The 8,511-nt window shown below is 35.9% G+C and overlaps 1 long non-coding RNA gene across 1 annotated transcript; it reads left to right on the plus strand.

The window, feature by feature from the left end:
- The first annotated feature begins 326 nt into the window (after positions 1-326).
- Positions 327-5,940, plus strand: LOC117903968. The gene is made up of 2 exons (XR_004649552.1): positions 327-358; positions 5,610-5,940. It is a non-coding gene; the product is annotated as an uncharacterized LOC117903968 (long non-coding RNA).
- The last annotated feature ends 2,571 nt before the right edge of the window (positions 5,941-8,511 follow it).

The raw sequence follows: 8,511 nt of genomic DNA on the forward strand, positions 1-8,511 counted from the left end.
GAAAAACAATTGGAATTTGAATTCCCAACTTAACTAGGAAAAGGAAAGAGCAGGGAAGTTGGAAGGAAAATTGTGGGCTCTACTTGCTGCTGAAAAATCAATACAGAAAAGTAATTGGAATTTGAATTCCCAACTTAACTAGGTAAAGGAAAGATCAGGGAAGTTGGAAGGAAAATGGGAAAGAAAAATCATTGTTGGAAACGCAAAGAAACATGAAAATCAGTTGTCTATAAATACAACATCACAGCTGCGTTTCTCTTAATCCTCGTTAGGAAACATGGCGTTTCAAGTGAAGGGCTACTTTCTTCGCCTTCTTGCAATTTCCACATAATTCTCCTGTGGAGTGGGCTTATAACAGGTGAGATTTATGGAAAATTTTGTTTTTTGTTTTTCAAAACAAAATATGATAGTAATTTCTTTACAAAATATTAGAGGTTTATATAGAAAATGTAATGTGTGGACCCCGCATTTCGGCTCATGCGTTTCCCACTCGACGGCGAGCTCGATTATTAATTTCGAAAAAATGATCTTTATTGATTAAGAAAAATTGACTTGGAGTCGCCACTTATTTTTGTTTTATTTTTAAGGGGTAAACAAAATAAGGAAGAAAAACCCTAAATGTGACTCCTTGTTTTGGAAAAGGGTAGTCTGTGAAAAACCGGATCGGGTTCGGGGGTCAGGTTACTTATCTGGAAGGTACGGTAAGGACCGTAGCACCCCTCTAAGTCCCTAAAGTCGGGTCTCTACTGTTAGAATGAAGCCGACATGGCAATTAATAAGAAAATCAATGGATGTCTAAGTCAAATCATGCACATATGAAAATTAGAATATGTATAAGGAATGATCAGAATGAGTGAATACCTACCTGGGTCACGAGCCGCAATGCGCTTAGCAAAAAAAATGGAGTTAGTGAACAAATACAGAATGATTACATGCATATCAAGGAACAGAGTAAATCAATCATGCGTGGCAAACAAATCAACTAATCAGTTAATCAATTATGAAATCAAGTATGTAGGGCTCCCACCAAAGCCCAATTCATTTCTGTATGGATTAATCCCATAAATTTCCATCGTTCGGAATTACGAGAATAAATTCATACTTATTTTAAAAAAAGATATGAAAATTTGGAAAATTGCATGCCGAAGAAGATGGCAGCGAATTTTATTAAAAAAAACGGATTTTTGAAGCCTAAGGAAAGCTAAGGATGAAAAGCTTAGAGCTTTGAAATTATTTAAATCCTGGAATTTTGAGAAGCTATTTACGAGAATAGTTTAGGAAAATTATTTTCAGAGTCAAAAGGTGACAGAATGGGGGGGGGGCACGTGACATGAGACTGGCCAGTGAACCATACAATTAGATGTACGCATGTGTGGGCCCAGGGTAGAGTGATGAGATGGAACATGAAATATCCAATGAAAACAGGGCAGCTCTGGAGACATCAAATGCAAACATCTTAATAAGACCTTCTTTTGGCATGTCAACTTCTCTTTCCTTGTACGCAATCTCTCCCAAAACATCTTCTGTAACCGGGTACTGCACTTGATGACAGGTAATAGCTGGCATGGCCAAATCATTAACTACCCATTTGAAGATGTCGTCTTAGGCAACAGAAATCAGTCTCACGGTCCACCGTTATCAGAATATTGATTCAGCATCGTGAACGTAAGAACCAATTCTTCTTTCAGCGTGGACTCTACAAAACTCGCTAATCAAGGGTGATTTCAATTCTAGGACCAAATACAAGCAACTGTGTTGTAGGATTCATGTAACAGAGGCTTCCCAGGTTAAATAAATCAGCATTGCGACCCACAACTGCCACTTGCTCTTCTCTCCGTCACCGTTTTCCGCAGCCAAACCACCGTCGGGAAGGTCGATCTTGGCGTCACCTTCAAGCTCGGACATGGACCTTTCGATGTCAACGTGTGTACAGGGGTGATCATCCTTGGATTCCATTTCTTCTCAGCCTGCAGAGGGAACGCCGAAGGGGCCTCTTTGCACTGCTCAACCTGGGAATAGCATCCTCATCATCTTCAGTTTCTGGCACTTTTCCAAACAGCCGCGCGCATTTGCTTAGACCGTAACTGTCAAACACTCCGAGCATTGAGCTATGCGCTTACAAATATGACATGAGGGAAATTCCGCCACCATCCATACGTGTACTAGTAGCAAACGGTGGCATCCTCGGTGGCCATACATTAATACTTGACCATCAAATCCGAAGGATATTCTGAATATGAAGCGGGTTGTTTCCTTATGAGCTTTCTAGTCTCCTCATGTCATGAAGAAGAATTTTTTAAATGATGGTCAGGGGAATGAGTTCATGGGGTGATGAAATAAATGGGTGAATGAGGAACGGGCTGGATGGCATTGGGTTTGGTGGATGAAGCATGGAAGATGAGATGGTGTACGATAGATAGCCGTGCATGCGGGAGACTCCACATACATGACAAGATAGATGGCAAGCAGGTGATGAGAGAACGGTACAAAGGGTAGTGGAAAGTGATGAAGGAAAGTGGGTTCAATGATAAAGCGGCTGCAGCAATGGGCATATTGAGTGAGTGAGAGGAACGACATAGTGCATGGCGGGGTAGAGAGAGAAAGATATGAACGAGTATGAATGAGTGATGATATGTATGAAGGTGGGGAAAGGAGATGCAGGGTAGAAGAGCAGTGGGCACGTGAGTATGGGGAGATAGGATGTGAGGGTGATGGCCACGGGTATGGGTTAATGGGATGGACTTGGGTATGGGGTTAATGGGACGGACTTGCATGGATCTCATCTACGTGGGTGGGAGAATGTAGAGTGAGAAGAGGTGATGGCTTTGGGATTCCTGTAGAGATGGGCGTAGCACAGGTATGGTGGGCAGCTGGACAAACGAGACTCCATATGTGCAAGTGGAAAATGGGTGTGGTCTTTGGAGAGAGAAAAGGTGGCGAGGGGCATAGTGGACGGTTGACATGGGTATGCATGGGGATGGGTATGTAAGTGGACGTGGCTTATGCAAAGGTCATGCGCAGATGAGGAGCGGATTTGAAACACAGCCACGGGTAATGAGAGAGACATGGGTTCGGTGGTGTTGTTTATGGGTAAGATGGATGACAGGGGTGTAATATGGGGAGTGTATTAGTGGCGTCCCGTTCTCATCGCTGCCCGTTTGGAAGGATGCTGCCCCTGAAGATGCATCAGTGCATGGACACCCCCCATCTTGCTCATTGCTGGTTGCCACTCATAGGCTAGGAGGTCAGTGGTTGAAAGATTTGGCGGAAATGAAGCTGCGAGTGGGGAACAAATTCGTGCGAAGGCTGCGGAAGAGGAACCAAATAGGTTCGATGCTGTCTCTTGCGCCTTTTCGAATGGTCCTAATAAATCCGGTCCAAAAGCTAGGCAAAACAAATTTGCATACACCAATCATATCCCATTTCCTGTGTGCATCTTCAAAGTCCCGCGCCATGAATATTCATCCAGGCCAAACCCATTATATTGTGACCCGATATTGTTATCAGCCAGCATCCTCTGTTCTAGAGCGTTTGCCATCAGCTGTCATTTAATCCCCACAAGCTTGAATCGCATCCACCTCTTTGATAAGGTCACTCGATATAGATGCCTCGAAACAACCCAGATCTCCTCTAAACAAAATGAATGTCCACTGGAATGGAGCAGCCGAGACGGTATCAGCAAGGTGTTCAACAAATGTGAAGTGGGTGCGGATGGCAGCCACGGGTACACAATCCTAGCATGCGTGCGTAAAAAAAGAATGCAGGAAGATGGTGAACAGGTTTGATGAGCATGAAGGATGGCTACAGGGGAGTATTCAACAAGCGCGGGCCATGAGGGATGGTAAGGCTATAAGCGCGCAGGGGAGGGGTGCTAGTGGGTTTTGAAAATGAGTCGGAATGGATAAAAAAAAGGTGATGTAAAGAGGGTAAACCAAAGGAAGGCAAAGGCTTAGATGGGATCATGCATGCGACGAGATGGGTATTGAACAGAATCCAGAAAAAGTGAAGCTCAGTGCACCATTACGACCATCCCGCCCTCACTCCAGATCCTGGCATAGAGTTCAACCTATGCTGAAGGTTATTGTCTCAGGAACCTCATTTGTTGGACCACCTTGTTAATAGCCGAATGACTCTCAGAATCACTTAAGTTACCCAGCACAGATAAATTCAAGATGAAATTAGCAACAGGAACATGAGTGTGTCTCAAGTGATTCCCTGCCTGCAACTTCAGCAGCCCACTATAGCCCGACCTTAGGCTATGCGACGGCGATGAAATATCCTCATCCTTTTTCTGGATATTCGATACGACCTCCCCGGGACTAAAAGAATCCTCCAAGCTGACACTGAAACCTTCTGAAAATAAACTTTCCATGCACAAAGGCTGCAAAGAAGCAAAGAACTTCGAGACCTCATTGGGACCTCTCCCAGAGGAAATGGATATAACAACTTCATTGTTCAAAGATTGAAAGACATCTCTGTTATGATCAACTTTCAATATAGCACTCTTGCTAATCCGGTGCTTCTCTCCAACACAGCCAAAATGGGGAAGCGAAACAACCTGTATCTATGGAAGAGACCTGAGCTTTCCCATAAGCGCCCCAACCCAGATGACCAGTACGAGGTGCGGCATTCAACGTTTCAAGGAAAAAAAGAAAACTTGACAAGAAAATAGATGCAAGAAAAAAAAAAAAAAAAAAAAAAAAAAAAAAAAAAAAAAAAAAAAAAAAACAGAGCACGTACATACATAAAAAAAAAGAAAGCTGCCAAGCCTCACCCCATTCCACAGAAGTCCATAGGAGGGGGTTTGGGTGGAACCGGAAGAAAACACGGGCATGACATCTAAGAATAAATACAAATGCAATGATGAATCCAAACTCAAGGCATCCCAAAATAGAAAACAGAGTGCACAAGCAGTCTTCAAGTGTCAAAGGAATCCACAAGTGATTAGAAACAGAGGAGGGCAGTTCAAAACAAGGGAAGCAAAACAAACTAAAAATAAATAAGAAGCATACCTGGACCGAGAGCCTCGGCTGCATGGATCTTCAGTTTCTTTCCAGCTTACTCCCCCTCCTCTGCCCTCGATCCTCCTCGCTTGAAGCCAAAAACCTCCTTTTTATCTCCTCCTGTTTCCATCTTCCACAGCAAGCCACTACCTGCCTCCTCCTGTTCCTCGCATCAGCAGCATGTCCACTGCCAACCACCAGCATGGCCACCCACGTTTACGCAGCTGATTTCCCGGGCGCGGAGAAAAGAGGGACCCCCCCCCCCCACTTTACCTCAGCTGCTGCCGGCTCCTCTTATGATATATATATATATATATATAAAAAAAAAACTAACCCCCTTGGCTCTTCAAAGGGGTCTACATAATGATTTCTTAAAAACTAATTAAAAAATTGAGATATTAAAAAAAAAAAATTATCACCTCAACTTCTCAAAATTTTAAAAGTTATTTTTAAGAATATAAAAAAAAAAAATCAAACCTTAATTTAATGATTTAAGATTTTCTTTTTCTTTTTTCTTTTTTTTCATCTCTTCTGCTACTTTATGCATTATTTTATGTATGATATGCTACTTAATGCATTATTTTATATATGGTCCTTTTCTTTTAGGTAGGGAAGGAGGACAAGTATGGGAATTGGTTACTGTGCAGCGGCTGCGGAGGGTTGTTCCGCATCCACCACCACCACCTCCAGAAGCGCCATTTGGACGGTCCCCGGCGCCTTGACGAGCATCCCCACCTGATGTCTCCAGATGAGTGAAATAGTAACAACAAGCTTTTATATTTGGAAATCTATATTTTGATTTGTATCCTCATATACTAAGCACATCTTAAGACATGTTTGAAACCTTAAATAAGAGGTAAGAATGAAAATTTCAATCATTATTTCCTTTGGATTACTAGTACCAATCAAAATCCATTATTACAAAGACTTTATTTCCTCTCCTTGATATTATAGTTGACCTCATTTTCATTCATATTCTTATGTGTATTCTTGTGTACCAATTACCTAATCGAACCGATGACAATTGTCAAACTAAGTTCTGATACCACGTTGAATTATCAATTTTCTTAAAAGTTTAAGTTTATAAAATTTAAACTCAATATGCATATCATATTCGTTTACGATTTTCATCTTCAATTAGGCCTTAAATTAATCCATATTGTACTCTTACAAGGTTATAAGATCGATGAGACATTAATTAGCCTTATATAATCACTCATTCATATTTTTATAAGATTAATGTATTTAATTAGCCTTATATGATACTCCTCTATATTTTATATGTCAAAGTTTTTGAAATAAATATAAGACAAAGTTATTTAAATTTGAAAATAATTATAAAAAAAAAAAACCCTGAAGATAGTATCATTTCAATACACTCCCAATTTTCTATTTTCAAAATAAGAAAATAGGAATAATTTTATATAAAATACAAGAATTTTAAAAGGCTTGTGTTAAAAAAGTAATGATTTAAAAAACTATTCAAAAAATTGAAATATAAAAAAAAAATATTAACTCAAATTTTAAAGTGATTTTTCAAAGATATATTTTACTTTTATATAAAAATTTCTTATTTTAACAAAAGAAAGTGTATTGAAACAAGTATTTACAAGGGAGAATTACCCAAAAGGGTAGATTAGAAAAAATAATGACTATGAAGACTCACTCTTTTAGAGGACAATTTTACCATTGAATATGTTTTCTATATTAATTATAAATCAATTGAGATTGTCAATGATGTGGGCTCATACATGATGATAAGTACAGGTTGATAAATGATGTGGGGTCCATACATGATGATAAATACAAGTTGATAGGCAATCAACGGTACATTTTTCAATTTGAAAAAATTGTTGTCACTTTTGAACAATTAACTGTTTAAAAATTTGCTCTTTTTAAATAAAAAAAATTGAGATTTTTTAAAAAACCTTGTAAAAAAAATAATTTTTAATATCTCATAAATAAAAACCATATCATAAAGTTATTATATCGTTTTATATATAAAACATACAATTAAAAACTTTATTATCATAATATAATAAATAATTATTTTTTACGAGCACATATCAATTGAATAATATATAAATATTCAATTGACTAACACACGCCTATTAAATGGAATAACTCACAATTATTCGTTAGGTAATATAGCATGTGAAAAAAATTAAATAAAAATAAATTAAATTATGTTGTAATATATTGTAATGATAGTATATTTATATTGTAAGTATAATGCATTTATGTCGTACCTATATTTCATTATAAAATTAATAATTCTAAAAATATTTATTCATACCCTATTGGTATTATTGGTATTAACACATCGTATTAATATATTAACAACATTTATTTAGTGTTTTTAAATTATTTAATAATTTTTGTATATATATATATATATATATAAACTACGTGAATTCAAATTAGTATTTCATTTGATTTCATAAATTATTTATGATATAGGTATGTTGTGAAATATGGTATGATCATACAAAATTACCATTTTTATAAAAAAAAAATCATAAATTTCTTAATTAGGTTTTATTGTAATGCATTGTAATGTAAGTGTATTTATATTGTAATTATAACATATTTTTGTTGTGCCTGCATTTTATAATAAAAGTAATAATATTGAGGATCACCTTTTATATCTTATTAATATTCAACATATCAAATATATTAACATCATCCACTCGATGCATTGAGAAAAAAAACTTATATGAAAATTAAGAAAAAAAAAAAACACTATGCAAAGGAAAAAAAAAATCATATAAATTTTTTTAAATTATTTTATTATAAAAATAAAAAATGATTAAACATTCTCTATCATTTTCTTATTATTTTTAAAGAATTTGAATGAAAAATTAAACATTTTATCTTCCTTAAATTTAATACAAAAACATAATTTATCATTTTAAAATTATAATATATATATATATATGAAAAAATCATCATTTTTATTATAAAACTTATTTTTTTCTTCATAAAATTAAAAATTAGAATAAAAATAAAGAAGGTAAAAAAACAATAAATGATATTTTGAAAATATTTTTTAAAAGTATTTTTGTTTTAAATAGTAAATTTAAATAACAAATTATATATAATTGTAAGGGTTAAACCCAAAATTTTGATTTAAAATTTAAATATCAATAATTACAATAAATGTGGGACTCATGTTCCATAAATGTATTGACAAATCAAGTGAAGTGCTTTAAATGCTTTGAATTTTAAAAGTTTTAGTTAAAGGGCAGTTTTGGTATATTAAGCCTATTAAAGTCCTCCCCAAAAATTATTAAAAGATATCACCCTTTCTAGTAATTGTTTTACCCAGCCCACCCTTTTGGGTAATTCTCCCTATTTACAATTTTATTTATTTTTATAATTAATTAATTCTTGATGAGATGATGGAATATACTAAATATTTTCTTCAATAGTTAAATAGTTTATCGGCCTATGGTGTGTCAAATGAGTTTCTAATACTGAAATAAATTATCAATTGGTTTATATATTT

Source organism: Vitis riparia, chromosome 17, assembly GCF_004353265.1.
Source record: "Vitis riparia cultivar Riparia Gloire de Montpellier isolate 1030 chromosome 17, EGFV_Vit.rip_1.0, whole genome shotgun sequence".
Taxonomy (NCBI): domain Eukaryota; kingdom Viridiplantae; phylum Streptophyta; class Magnoliopsida; order Vitales; family Vitaceae; genus Vitis; species Vitis riparia.